The 13,881-nt window shown below is 39.3% G+C and overlaps 2 long non-coding RNA genes across 3 annotated transcripts in view; both read left to right on the forward strand.

Annotated features, from left to right (window-relative positions):
- The window catches only part of LOC141280874 (uncharacterized), a 35,271-nt gene extending 31,635 nt beyond the window's left edge, over positions 1-3,636 (forward strand). Inside the window, exons 1-4 of one of the 2 annotated variants that reach the window (XR_012335195.1) lie at positions 180-511; positions 3,299-3,385; positions 3,471-3,516; positions 3,621-3,636. This is a non-coding gene — a long non-coding RNA (uncharacterized lncRNA). Of the gene's footprint in view, positions 1-179; positions 512-3,298; positions 3,386-3,470; positions 3,517-3,620 lie in introns of those variants that run through there. The other variant, XR_012335194.1, reaches the window with a different exon arrangement.
- An 8,445-nt stretch (positions 3,637-12,081) lies between these two features.
- On the forward strand, positions 12,082-12,614 carry LOC141280864 (uncharacterized). The gene is made up of 3 exons (XR_012335179.1): positions 12,082-12,197; positions 12,375-12,471; positions 12,556-12,614. It is a non-coding gene; the product is annotated as an uncharacterized lncRNA (long non-coding RNA).
- Positions 12,615-13,881: the final 1,267 nt, after the last annotated feature.

The following is a 13,881-nucleotide window of genomic DNA, read 5'->3' on the forward strand; positions in this document are numbered from 1 at the left end:
TATGACCATCCAAACTGATATAACTTTTGGTTTGGTCAAAGCACAATTATTAAAAATGAGAAATGGCTACATAAAACCCTTACTTTCACTTTTATGTTTCTGATGATACAGCCAATCAGTGGCGGCGCCAGGGAGGAGCTAGGTGGTGCTGTAGCTCCCCCTATAATATCCATAGCACCCGCCCAGCACCCCCAAGAAATGTCTGTAATATTTTATATGTTTATATTTTAATGTCATGTTTGAATAGTCTTTTTCATGTTGTTAAAAAAGGAATTAAATAATAATTTAAAAATATATATTTTAGTGTAAAATAACAAGGCCCAAACAGGTGATCTTCTCTGGCCAATGGGCGCAGCGCCCGGTGAACGTTTGACCTAACGCAAGGCAGTTTGTTTTTGATAGCAAGTTTGGAAATTTAGCAAAGTAGGACTCTTAATTGCGACAACATCATTGATGTCTTCGCACTCAATCACAACAACAGACGTATTGTTTTGTTGTGAAGACGTCTATGGTAAGTGCTTGATTTTTCCCCTCTGTTGGCCATTACAAATTGAATTAATTTGTCGGTTGAAGCAGCAGAAATCTTGGCTCTTCATAGTTACATCTATAATGCTCCAACAATAGGAATACTGCGGATTCATCATTAGATTAGTGTTGGTAAGTTATATGGATGTGTGATTTCGTGATCTGAGCATAAGCGTGCAGAGTTTCTGTTGGATTGTGTTGTTTGTTTGTTGCTCCGTTGTATTCAGGACTTGACTGTGACAGAATTGTGAAATATTATTTTCAGAGGTTTACATTGGCAGGCTTATGTATATTGTATCTATAGCCCTTGTGTTGAATACTTTTACATAGTCGCGGAAGGAGTATAGGCCAGTTAATGCGGGCGTGTATGTTACGCGTGTATATAGACTCTACTGTTTGTACACAATTACGACATGTCAACGAATGCACGCGCATTTTGGCAACAGAAGTATGGCGAGAATCAGCATTGAAGCAACACAGACAGAGAAAGTTATTTTAAAAAGTTGACTTTATCAACATTTTCAACACAGCTACCAGATCCGTGTACTATAGTGGAGTGGATAGAAGACATTAGCAGATAGCCAAATTTAAAGGTGCCAGATACATATATACGTATATTATATTAGTGCACCAACCAGACATTTTGATGCTGGGAAACCGTTTTAATAAACTTTCTGAGTTGCTAACACGTTAGAACCAATGGGGAATAACACCACTTCTGTTGCCAAAATGCCTGCGCAGGCTATTTGGTCACGGGGGCTGTAAAAGGGTCTATATATACCAAGGGTGGTCCAATGCGACATCCATAATGAAACGCCCCCAAAATTCAAAGCACCTTCTCTTAAGTGTTGAGCATCCCCATAGCACCTGCATCAGAAAATCTCTGGAGCCGCCACTGCAGCCAATAAAGAGAAAATATTTTTTCAGTGGGTTTGTTTAATGCATTTTTTTACATTCACAGTATATGAATCAAATTAACTTCATGGGTAAACATTTCAAAGTTGCCACATGTCCATATTTAGAAGAAAACATAAACACAGGATGTTGATACAAAAGAGGCCACTTGTTCTGATGTGTAAAAAATGGCCAACTTTTGAATGTGTGCTATGTAAGTGACAAAACTTGTTCCAGTGAAACCAATGTCCTTATCTAAATATACTACATGACCATATTATACTTTTTAAAGAAAGCTGAATCATCAACTTCAAAATATGTCTAGATGCAATTTTTACATTTACATTATATAAATTAAAGTACTCCACAATAATGTATTTCACAGTAAATATGAGTTTAGACTCCACTTTACAAATGTTTGTACAAGAAGAGATTAGAAGAAGAGGGCCTCTGCTTTTACCCTAAATAAAAGTAAATAGATGTTTGCAGCTGTCTTTGCTTCACCTGCTTAGTCATTAAAGGTAAACATAACCCTGTTTTTACTATTTTTTTTTGTACCTTTTTTAGGTATTTAAATATTGTACTTAATTTAATATAAGAAAACCAAGTTCACACTGTTAGGAAGAAGTGCATTCAAATGTTTTAAGCATAGTAATTTTTATTTTTCTCTGCTTTATGCTCAAATATAGATGACACACAAACGGACTTGTTGATACGTTGGTAATTAAATATCTTAGTTCAAACTGCTTTGTTTTGGTTTACACTTATTCATTAACTGAACATAATCACTTTTGTTATAAAGCACTGTGAGCTACTAAATGCTACTAAGTGAAAATCTGTTGCATTAATTGTTATTATTTTATTATAAGCTGCATAAACATTATGCATTTTTATAGGTTTATGGCAAACATGCTGCATTCTGCATCTTTCCAGGTTTATCTTTCTCAAGTTTATCATGTATAAACATTGCTATTGTTATGGCTAGTTATAGCTTATGAGTTGTTCAGTTAATGATTATAGAAAGGAATACCATATCTCGTAAAATGCCATGTAATGGGTCTCACAAACCTTATAAAAAACAATACTGGTGTGCATCTTAAAGCAAAAATAGCACCGATATACACTAGTCAAAATTTGAAGTGGATCAAAAAAGTTTATCAAAGAATGGATATTGAGTTTTGGTATTAAGGCAAATTTTATGAATTTTGATCCACTTCAAATGTTGACTATATGTTAAGATATTGAAGTGCCAGATGTTTTTAAATTAAGGCAGCTCAAACATGCATTCTAAGTCTAAAATAAATAAAACTAAGGGTATTTTTTATACAACAACATCCGTTTTACAGTAAGTTTAAATGTGTGTTAGTGTGCTTATCTTTTGCTTCAGTGCTTTATGTCAGCCCTTTTAAAATAAAATTTAGGCAGTCTGACAGTATGTTAAAGCATAATGTTGAGAATGTTTAAGAGGTTGTACAAATGTCTGTCCGTAAAAAATATCTATATCATGAAACATGTCTTTTGTTTGTGTTCAGTCTGAAGGTAAATATCCTCTCACTTATATTGACAAATAATATTGAAAAAAATAAATAACGTCATAAATAAATAAAATATAATCATATTAGTGTTAATATAGCTCAAATAGTAGATCATTGCATTAAGTGAACATTGATTGAATTCCCTGTGAACAAACAAAAATTGTAAGGTATAACTGGTGAAAACATTTAGTTACATGCAAAACAGACATTAATTAAGGGAAATTAATCTCAGATTCAATATGTAGGCCGACTGCTCAAAGTGAAAGGGCATATGTTACATCGAGTTCAATGTTGTTGTTTTTTATTCTTGTTTAAATATTTGTTATACATTTTCTGTTAACCAGATCACGTCACGATTAAAGGTCATGTTAGGTTTATGATAAAAACTGCAGTCTTACTGACAGACGAAAGTAAAGTCCCAACTGAAGCTGGTAAGTAATATTACTGCAAATAAAGTTAAATCAAGTTTCAGTATTGTTCTGTTTTTTAGGGTTTGTTTGTTTTTAATGCCTACAGACGAGACAAAAAAGCTGTTCAATATTAATTTGTCTGGAACAGAGAGGTATGTTTTCACAGTATTTCCATGTAATAATATTTTGTTAATTATTTACACATAATTTCATTAGCTATTGCCTTGCATAATGCATAGCCTATATTGTTCACCAGGTCATAAAGATGCATCAGTCTGCTGTGATTCTTCTGCTGGTCTTGTGTGCCTCATTGTCCACTGACGCTCAACCAGCAGATATAAGGCAACGCTATGAGAAATTCGTGAGGCAGCATGTGTATGGCAACATGAATGAGCATATCTGTGACCGTGAGATTCGCAAGAGACACATCACACAACCCAATACTGAAAATGACTGCAAAAAGGTTAACACCTTTATACAAGCAAATAAAGATGAAGTTAAAGCAGTTTGTACTGGTGGTGGAAGTATATACAATAAGGAAAGAGACTTGTATTTAAGCGAAGGTCGTTTTCCCGTGATTACGTGCACATGGAAAAGTGGGGCTAGACACCCAAAGTGTGAATACAAAAAAGGTCACAAGTCCACTCGTAAGATTGTTGTGGGGTGTGCAGATGGCTGGCCAACACATTATGAGGAAGGCATTATTATAACAAATTAGGCTTACTATAGCCTCACATTAAAATGAATGCAGTAATAAAAAAATATATATATTTTGTTGTTTACCATTAACAGCAACACATTTTGACAGGCTTAAGTCAAAATAATTGTTTCTTATGCTTGAAAATTAAAGTTGTAAAAATAAATTAACATAATACAATTAATTGTAGTGGCTGTACATTGTTTTCACTTACATTGCACTTACATTGGTCCATTGCATCTCTGTGCGTGCGTGCGTGCGTGCGTGTGTGTGTATGTATGCTTCCAATAAACAAGAAAATATAAGGAAAGGAATTAAAGATAAAAATAAATAAACGTTTTGTTAGCTCACCTGTCGATGACTCAATAAAAAATTTCTTATCACAGTTAGGTTGATGTACACTTACTGCAAATGTATTTTTCATGCACAATGTTGTTTTTTCAATTGCACAGTTTGGTATTTCCTACTTGTGACTACTTTGCTCATTGTAATACCAAGACAAACAAATTAAATTAAATATCAAATTTAATAACAAATTAAATGCATGTGTAAAAGTTCACACATTCCCTTGGAATATTTGCCTGTTTTTTTATTGACTTTCAAACTGTCTAACATTTGTTGGACATTTTAGCTTTACTGTTACTGTAACTGGTTTTAGTTTTCTTTGTTCCCTATGCATATGTTGATAATTCCTTCTTAAAGTTTGCATACTCACCGTTTTCACCACAAAATCACTGACGAGAGGTAAAATTCAATCCCCTACTTCATGTCTCGTGTCTTTTTTTTTGTAAAAAATAATATACAACTCGACTTTCTATTTGTGTTTGTAAGACTGCTGCCGGGTTCACTTCGCAGCTGAAAGTGAATTTATCTTTGCGATTTTATCTGTGGGAATTTATTTTTGTCTATAAGCAAATAAAAGTGAACAAACACTAAAGAGGTGAAATCAACTCAACCATTTATTCTGATTAACCATCTGTCCATGGCTTGCCATCCACTTAACACAATGCAGGTGTTTTAATAAAATTAGAAAAATTGTCATTGGGAGAAACTTAAACAATGCTTAAACAATGCCAACATCATATACCAAACCTGAATAAACTGGAATAAAGACCGATTTATCTTCCCTGTTTCTTCCTGAAGACGTTTTTATAGCACTGTTATGTCTGTATCTTCATACAGTGGTGAGAGATGATTGAAAACAGCTGATTGCTAGCTAGTGTTGTTGACAAATAACCTGAAACATCATTTTCACACATGCTGTCCGTCATTGAATAGGTCCATCGTTTATTTTGGCCATGATATTTTTCAACAACTGCTGTTAAGATCTGCATAGATCCTGCTGTGAGTATTAAAGCCAGTTTGACGCAGTAATGTCCATTGTCTAGTGTTACCAGGACTTTGGTCTTTCTAATAATGAGACCACCCCTATTGTGAGTCTCGCTCCTCCCTCAATTTCCACCCCGAGGAGGTCCCAAAGCACCCCAATGACAAGACAGACAAGGAGATAAAAAGTTAACAAGATTTATTATTTTTATTTATTCAAAAGAAGTTCTAAAAGGGCTGCCGTAGTCAGATGAGGGGTTGGGGGGGTTGAATGTAGATGCCCAGGCTCGTCTTCCCGAACTCGAGGGGGCAGGAAAGGGAATGCCTCTTACTAGGCCTTATGCACAGCAGGTAAGTGGTCCTAAGTTTCCTTCCTTGCTTCACCAGGCAACAGCAGGTATCTTCCTCGCGACCTCTGGCCCTGGGCTTACAAGAGGGAAATGACAGTTGAAAATACAAGGGTAAGTTCGTAGTCAGAAACCACAACTCTTACTGTAGGTTATCCGAAGGCTTACATAATCACTCTGATCCACTGATCACTCTGGGTTTGTTACTCAACAGGGGTCCAGGAGGAGACGCAGATCACTATCACAACTCCCAAGGTGGGGCCAACAGACATACAGGTGAGTATACGTGACCTTTATCTTTGGGGCAGCGGGTAAGTATGCAGGGCCTTTAGAGTTGGACGGCAAGTAGGTGTACGGGGCCTTTGACTTGGGACGGCAGGTAAGTATACGGGGCCTTTAACTGCAGTAACAGGTACGTATACGGGGCCTTTAACTTCGACAGCCAGCTGAGTACATGAGGCCTTTAACGTTGGACAGGCGGGTAAGTATGCAGGACCTTTAACTGTGGGCAGCCAGGGGAGTACACAGGGCCTTTAACTTTAAACAGGTGGGTAGGTATGCAGGACCTTTAACTGTGGGCAGCCAGGGGAGTACACAGGGCCTTTAACTTTAAACAGGTGGGTAGGTATGCAGGACCTTTAACTGTGGGCAGCCAGGGGAGTACACAGGGCCTTTAACTTTAAACAGGTGGGTAGGTATGCAAGACCTTTAACTGTGGGCAGCCAGGGGAGTACAGTGGGCCTTTAAATTTAAACAGGTGGGTAGGTATGTATGACCTTTAACTGTGGGCAGCCAGGGGAGTACACAGGGCCTTTAACTTTGGACAGGTGGGTAAGTACACGGGGCCTTTAACTTCAACAGCACTCTTTAGCATTAGCAGGCAAGGAGGCTTTACAGGTAAGTATTCAGGTAAGCTTTACTTCAACAGGCTAGTGGCACACTGGGCTTTAGCTTTGGCGGGCAAAGAGGCTTTACAGGTGAGTATTCAGGTAAGCTTTACTTACAACAGGCTGATGGCACACTGGGCTTTAGCTTTGGTGGGCAATTAGGCTTTACAGGTGAGTATTCAGGTAGCTTTACTTCAACAGGCTAGTGGCACACTGGGCTTCAGCTGTTCAAAGCACAAACAGGTGGAGGAGACGAGGGTGGATATCATCCAATCGTAACGTTCCGCTTGCAAGCAGACTTACGGAGAACTCCCAGACACTTTCACTTTCCAACAGTCAGTGAAAACAGTCCCACATCGATACGAGCCCTTGACTCAGGACCTGTAGGCTGGTAGCAGAGAACACACACTTTACTCACATTTATAAACTCCACTAGATATACAGCAGAACATACATGTAATGCAACAAAGCTGACAATGCGAGTAGGCTAATTTACCCGCCCCATTTTGGCTGTCAGAGCTTTGACATTGTGTTCATGTTTCAAACCCTCAATAAAACATTGAGCCTGAGATGTGTTTGTGTGTGAATATTTAGCTGTAGGATACAGCACTCTACAACTTACTAACTGGGCATTTATGCATTTAAAAATGTATTTATAAAGTCATTAAATGTTGTGGTTTTTATTCAGAAATATAATTTTATATTAATTATAATACATGTTTATATTTTTAATAATTTTATAATATAGCCTAACGTTAGGCTATACATTTGGTGATGTGGGCGATTTTTTTTTTTTTTTTACAAATTCACCAGCTTTGGAGAATATTCTCTCGCATGAAACAGATGATGCTGGAGTACACAAAATTGTTTAGAAAGCTTTTCTATGGTTTGGCTTCACTTGCGTGAAAAATAAAGCCGCCAAGTTTCAAACCTGTCAACGCCGGATTGGGCTGTCAAAGCATGTCGTGTGGTTCACTAGAGAAATGAACCAGTGTGTTTGCTTCAGACGTCGTATTTCACGTGACTAGTGACGTAACGATACAAGCTCCGAAACAGTGGTTCATTGCGAGGACTTTTCGAGTCCGAAGCAAGCATCGAAGCTTTAGTATCAGACGTAACATCACTAACTACAGACACGCACCTTTTGAAGAGCCCGAAGGCTCTGTTGATCCGGGTATCGCTGGAAGCGAGCGGAAAGAGGACAGAGCCACAGGAGGCGAAAGAAAGGCATGCAGTGGATCATAAAAAGGAGCACCCCGAAGAGGTCGTTTTAGCGCTGTTTTGTCGCGCTTGTTGTGTGCTGTTTTTCTTCTCAGGCTGAAGCTGGCGTGGCTGTGTGGGACGAAGTAAACCATAGTGGTTGGAAGACGATTGGAAGCTGCTGGATCCTGAAACGAAACAAAGGGAGAAGCGGAGTTAACGAGAGTGTTTGCTATATTGAGGATATGGTGATACAAGTGAAATAGCTGTGCAACCCTGTTGGGGGAAGAGACGCTTTGTTCTGGTGAGGCTGGGAGTAATCGCCTGTGTGTATTAAAAAGGAGAGCACCAGAGAAGATCTTACAGTGACTGTGAGTATGAAACATTGAGTTTGAATCACACTGCATACTAACCCGTTTCGTAGCGAACGACTCCAGGAAAAGGAGGACGGCCCTACCCCTAAACAGTGTGGTGGGTGAGCCGGAGGAGGACAACTTGGGCTATCACAGCGACGTGAATGCTGACTGGGCCGTGCTAAACACCGTGTAACGGACCCCGGTGAAGTGGAGGAAGACGGGGCGTCCTAAGTGTTCACTTTGAGTGTGGTGGGTGAATCTGTGCTGTTGTGGAAATTTCACTTTGATGTGGTGCTGTATACTGCTGTGTGTGTATTGTCAGAAAACCCCCGCCTTCGCTAAATTCGCCGTGGGAGAACGAAAAGGCTGCCGGTGTCAGTTGTTATTACCTGGCCTATGCTGTGAGTGAGCTCTGGATGAAGAGTATTACCGTGGTGATAGTCGGCAGCCTGTGGAGAGAAAGAGAGAGAAAGAGACCGAGGAGACCTTACCTGTACCGTACTTGCTGTACGCCGTTTCCAGCTGGAAAGGTGAGAGAAATCAGCAGTCTGAATAACTGATCTTTGTGTCCCAGCCCGCAGCCTGTGGGGAAAAAGCGAGAGGAAGAGAACGAGAGAACTTTACCTGTACCGTACTTACTGTACGTCGTCCCAAGCTGGGAAGCCTGTGAAAAGGAAGGAGAGAGAGAGAGAAAGCGAACAAAGAAGAGGCCGATATTTTAAGTTCCCCTTTTTCCCTCCCCTATTTATCTTTTTAAATAATTTAAATAAAGTTGTATTTTAAATTTTATTCTTATCTTGTGTGTCAGGTCATTGGGGTGACTTTGGGAACCTCCTCGAGGTGGAACCTAGGAAAGGGGCGTGACCCTTTAGCTATCTCGGGTCCGCCCCGACCTGTGACATACTCACTTCAATAAAAGCACCCACCGCAATCTTCACACTCACAGTGAACTAAGGTCAGTATCACAGCTTCAGCCTGGGTTCGGAGACCTGGACGAACAGGCGACAGGGGGCAGGAGAACAGCTCGTGAAGGCGTAGATGTCACGATCTTAAAACTCCTCCTCTTCCACTACTCAGTGACTGAAACCTGTTAGATATTAACCTTGATTTTGTTTGCCCGGAGTCAGCCGGAACCGGCATGGTGTTTGTGAAAATTGTTCCGCCTGCATTTGTCACTCTGTGACGTGTGGTTCTGTGACAGTAATAGCTATAAGTTATAGTTTATACAGATTTATATCTAGTGTCATAATTGCATGTTTATTTGAAAGCAGCAACCAGCTTCTTTGTTTCATAGATGTTGAACTGATGTATGTATTTATAAGTGTACATTAGGATTGTGTTAATGTCCCATAGAAGAATAGCAGAAGTGAGTTTATTACCTTCCCTGGGTTGATATCTCACTGCCCTGGACATGATGGGCCCAAGGCGAAAAGTCACCAGGACTCAGAGTCTAGATGGGGGATCTACATCTACAATGGAGTGAAGACCATGGAGATTTGTGATAATTCAGGACTTTAATGTTGGTTGGACATACGTACTTGCTTTCAATGGTGAAAATTTTTACAATTGCTGTATGTATTATTGTCGAGACATTTGAGGTGTTTTGTAAAAATGTATATTTTGACAACAAGGGAAATACAATGTTGTATTAAGTGGTGATTGATCCCTCATTTTTTATGTTACTCCTGACTTAATTGTTACAAAATATTTTACTTATGTGGCCCGCTAGAGCTTGCAAATATTTTTTTGTTATTATAAGTTCTACTTTTTGCAGGGTATTTCCTACATTGATTTTTTTTTGCAGCTGCCAAAAATTATATTATTTGATCATTTAATGAAATTAAGAAGTGATAATGTTGCAGGAGAGAGAGAGAGCCAGCAGAGAGCCCTGCCCTACACGCGCACACTCTCCAAACAACATCTGTTCTTTTCTTCTCTCCCTCTCAAAACAGATACAGAAATCCTATCCAGCGAGGAAATGTTTTCAGTCTCGTTTATACAAATGTTTTGCGATTTTCAGATGGGATTAGCACATAACGCATCTATTATCTGATAATGTCTGATTCACAAACTAATGACTCGTTTGAATCGATTAATTTTAATGAACGACTACTGATCTGTACAACACTGAACTTATGAGTGAGACGTCTGTCATTCAAAGTCAGGTAAAAAAAATCAAAAAAATTTGGCAGAGAGGGCAAGAAATGATGACAGCGAGAACAGGTATCTGATAATGCATGGCCTATATAATGTGGTGGAGGTTGTAACTCTTTATTGTTAACTCTTTATTGACAACGTGACAATACAAACCATAATGCATTATATAAATGACTTTTATATTCCACCACAGAAATTCAGACCTTTGATATTTAATGAGCACAAGAAATGCTAAAACAGGGCTTTCTTGGAAAATTCTGATTTCTTTAACTTTTGGTTCACACAAGCTTATAGTTATTAATTATTCTTTCTTTGTACATTGTTATTTGTCATTCTAGTAATATTTAAAGCAATGCCATACCACTCATCTTTAAAGCACTGAGTAAGCCATTGTGGCAGGTAGTGTTGTAGTCAAGACCACCTAAATCGAGACCAAGTCATGACCAAGACCGAGACAAGACCGAGACAAGACCAAGACTTTAAAAGGTCGAGACCAAGTCAAGACCAAGACAGGCCGAGGCCAAGTCAAGACCAAGACCAGTGCACCGAGACTGGTCTCAAAAACTACAACACAAGTGGCAGGTCTTAAGAAGCAATGTATTTAAGCACTGTCAATCACCACATCCTCATTTCGACCCTCAAGGCTTTAGGTGTCTCTGGTACGGGCGCTACTATGGTTCAAGTCTTACCTCTGCAGTAGGTCATTTAGGGTATCCTGGAGAGGTGACGTCTCCAAACCCCAACATCTAAATACCAGCGTACCTCAAGGCTCAGTGCCTGGACCACTGCTCTTTTAAATATGCATGACATCTCTGGGTTCTGTCATTCCGAAACATGGCTTTTCCTGCCACTGCTAAGCGGATGACACACAACTCCACTTGTCGTTCCACCCTGAAGATCCTACGGTTCCTGCCTGCATCTCAGCATGACTGAGGGACATCTCACTCTGGATGAAGAATCACCATCTTCAGCTGAACTTGCAAAGACGGAACTGCTTGTCATATCTTTTGACCCTAAGACTCATCACAACCTTTCCATTCAGCTAGCTTCTTCCACCATTATGCCTTCCAGGACAGCCAGAAACCTAGGAGTGGTCACTGATGATCACCTTAGCTTCTCGGGGCATGTTGCCAGCACCATCTGCTCTTGTAGATTCATCCTCTACAATAGTAGGAAATTATACCTTTCCTAAATGAGCATGCTACGCAAATCCTAGTCCAGACTCCTGTCTTGACCAGACCGGACTATTGCAATGTGTTACTGGCTGGACTCCCAGCCTACACAACACCAAACCCCTACAGATGATTCAGAATCAGCGGCAAGAGTGGTCTTCAATGAGTCAGAGAGTCAAAGAGGGTGAACTTCACTTCTCTCTTTGCCAAGTTGCACTGGCTTCCTATAGCAACTCGCATCAAATTCAAAGCACTGCTTCTGGCAATTTAAACCACACCTGGGTCAGCACCCCTTAACCTTTACTTGCTTATACAGACTTATGTACCCTCTCGATCCCTGCGCTCTGTCACAGAACGACGGCATGTTGGTGCCATCTCAAAAAGGGAAAAAAATCACTATCCCGTTCCTTCTCTGGATCTGTTCCACATATGTGGAATGATCTGCCTATCACAACACGATCTGGTGATCCTGTAGCTGTCTTTAAGAATCAGCTAAAAACCCATCTCTTCTTTCCCATCTTTATCTGTATATTTTCTGTGGAAAAAAATACTACCTAACTAACCTTTGGTTATGTACAGTATACTGTGTTAGACTTGATGTGACTACTTCTGGTGCACTTATATATTGCTGTTCTTGTGTTGTTCTAAATGCTTTTATTGTTTATCTAATTTGAAAGTTGAAACACCAAAGGTAAATATATTTTCCTTTGAAAGTTATTAAATTCAAAGTTTCAATTCAAATGTATTTCTATAGCACTTACTGCACAAAAATGAAAGGGCTCATGACAGGTAGAAGTGTTTAACTCAGAGTTCAACATTGTTTTTATAATCTTGTTTAAATATTTGTTTTACATTTCCTGTTAATCAGGTCATATATACACTGATACAAGTTTAAAGGTTGGGTTAGATTTATAATAAAAGCTCCAACCTACTGACGGACAGCAGGAAAATCTAATTTGAAGCTGGTTAGTAATATAACAAATAAATCGCTTAAAGCAAGTTTTTGTATTTTTCTGGGTTTGTTAAATAATTTGTTTTATTTCTTACAGCCTACAAACAAAACAAGACATCTGCTGGAAAAAAATATTATTTTGTCTGAAATAACAAGGTATGTTGTCACAACAATTTTTAGTTTAGTAATCACACAGAACTGACTCTGCTTATTTAAATGTCAGTAAGTATTGCCTTAATGCATACATTCTTTACCAGATCATGGAGATCCATCAGTCTACTGTGATTCTTCTGCTGGTCTTGTGTGCCTCATTGTCCAGTGACGCTCAACCATCTGTAAAGGATCTCTATGACAAATTCGTTCATCAGCATGTGAATGAGGGAAACATGACAGTGAATGAGGGAAACATGACAGAGAATGACTGTGACAGTGTAATGAGAGTGAGAAAAATCGTAAAAGACCGAACTGAAGACGTCTGCAAAGAAGTTAACACATTCATACTTGCAAAAGAGGACAAAGTTAAAGAAATTTGTAAAGGTAAACGTGATGGTGAGAACAATTGGAGCAACAAACCATTTGAAACGATTACATGTACTTCCACTTCCAGTGGGGTTACACATCCAAATTGTACATATGAGGGTATGTGGACAATACGTTATCCTATTGTGACTTGTAAAGGAGAGTTGCCAGTACATTTGGCAGATCTGGGTAAAAAAAAGTCAGGCTGAACGTTTGTTCATGTTCATTTCTTCTTTTATGCTGGGTTACTCCAGTGCAACCAAAGTCTTCGTAATTGTGAGGATTGCAGGACGAATGGACCCAATAGCAGACGATGTCGGGGAAAACAGAAAACACTTTATTACAAAACAAAGACCCACGAGGGGGTGCACAACATGAAACATAAAACTAACAGATAACACTGAGACTGAGACTATGACTAGATCGCTAGACTTGAATGCACACGCAACACGAGCACACAACACAATGATCCTGCACAGAACTAAAGAAACACTGACATTAAATAGAACAAACCAAACAAGATAACGAGCGGGGAACAGGTGATGGGAATAAGTGATAATTAACAATAAGCAGGAGGACGAGGGAGCGGGGACAAATGACAAGACACCGGAGGTACATGCCCAAACACAAAAACAAGGCATGAACCTCCACACAAGGCCAGGGACTGCCAGAACTCTGCCACCATGACAAAATACAAAATTTAACAAGACTTCAAGGCAGAGTCCTGACAGTAGCCCTCTCTCAAAGGACGCCACCTGGCGTCCAAAAAGAGAACACACAAGACAAGAAAACATGACAGATAAAAAACATGACTAGACTAGAAGACATCAGACTAAAACTTAACAAAAGGTGCTAAAAACAAAACTCAAACACACTGAAGTCCACAAAATACTCAAAACAGGAC

Source organism: Paramisgurnus dabryanus, chromosome 16, assembly GCF_030506205.2.
Source record: "Paramisgurnus dabryanus chromosome 16, PD_genome_1.1, whole genome shotgun sequence".
Lineage (NCBI taxonomy): Eukaryota > Metazoa > Chordata > Actinopteri > Cypriniformes > Cobitidae > Paramisgurnus > Paramisgurnus dabryanus.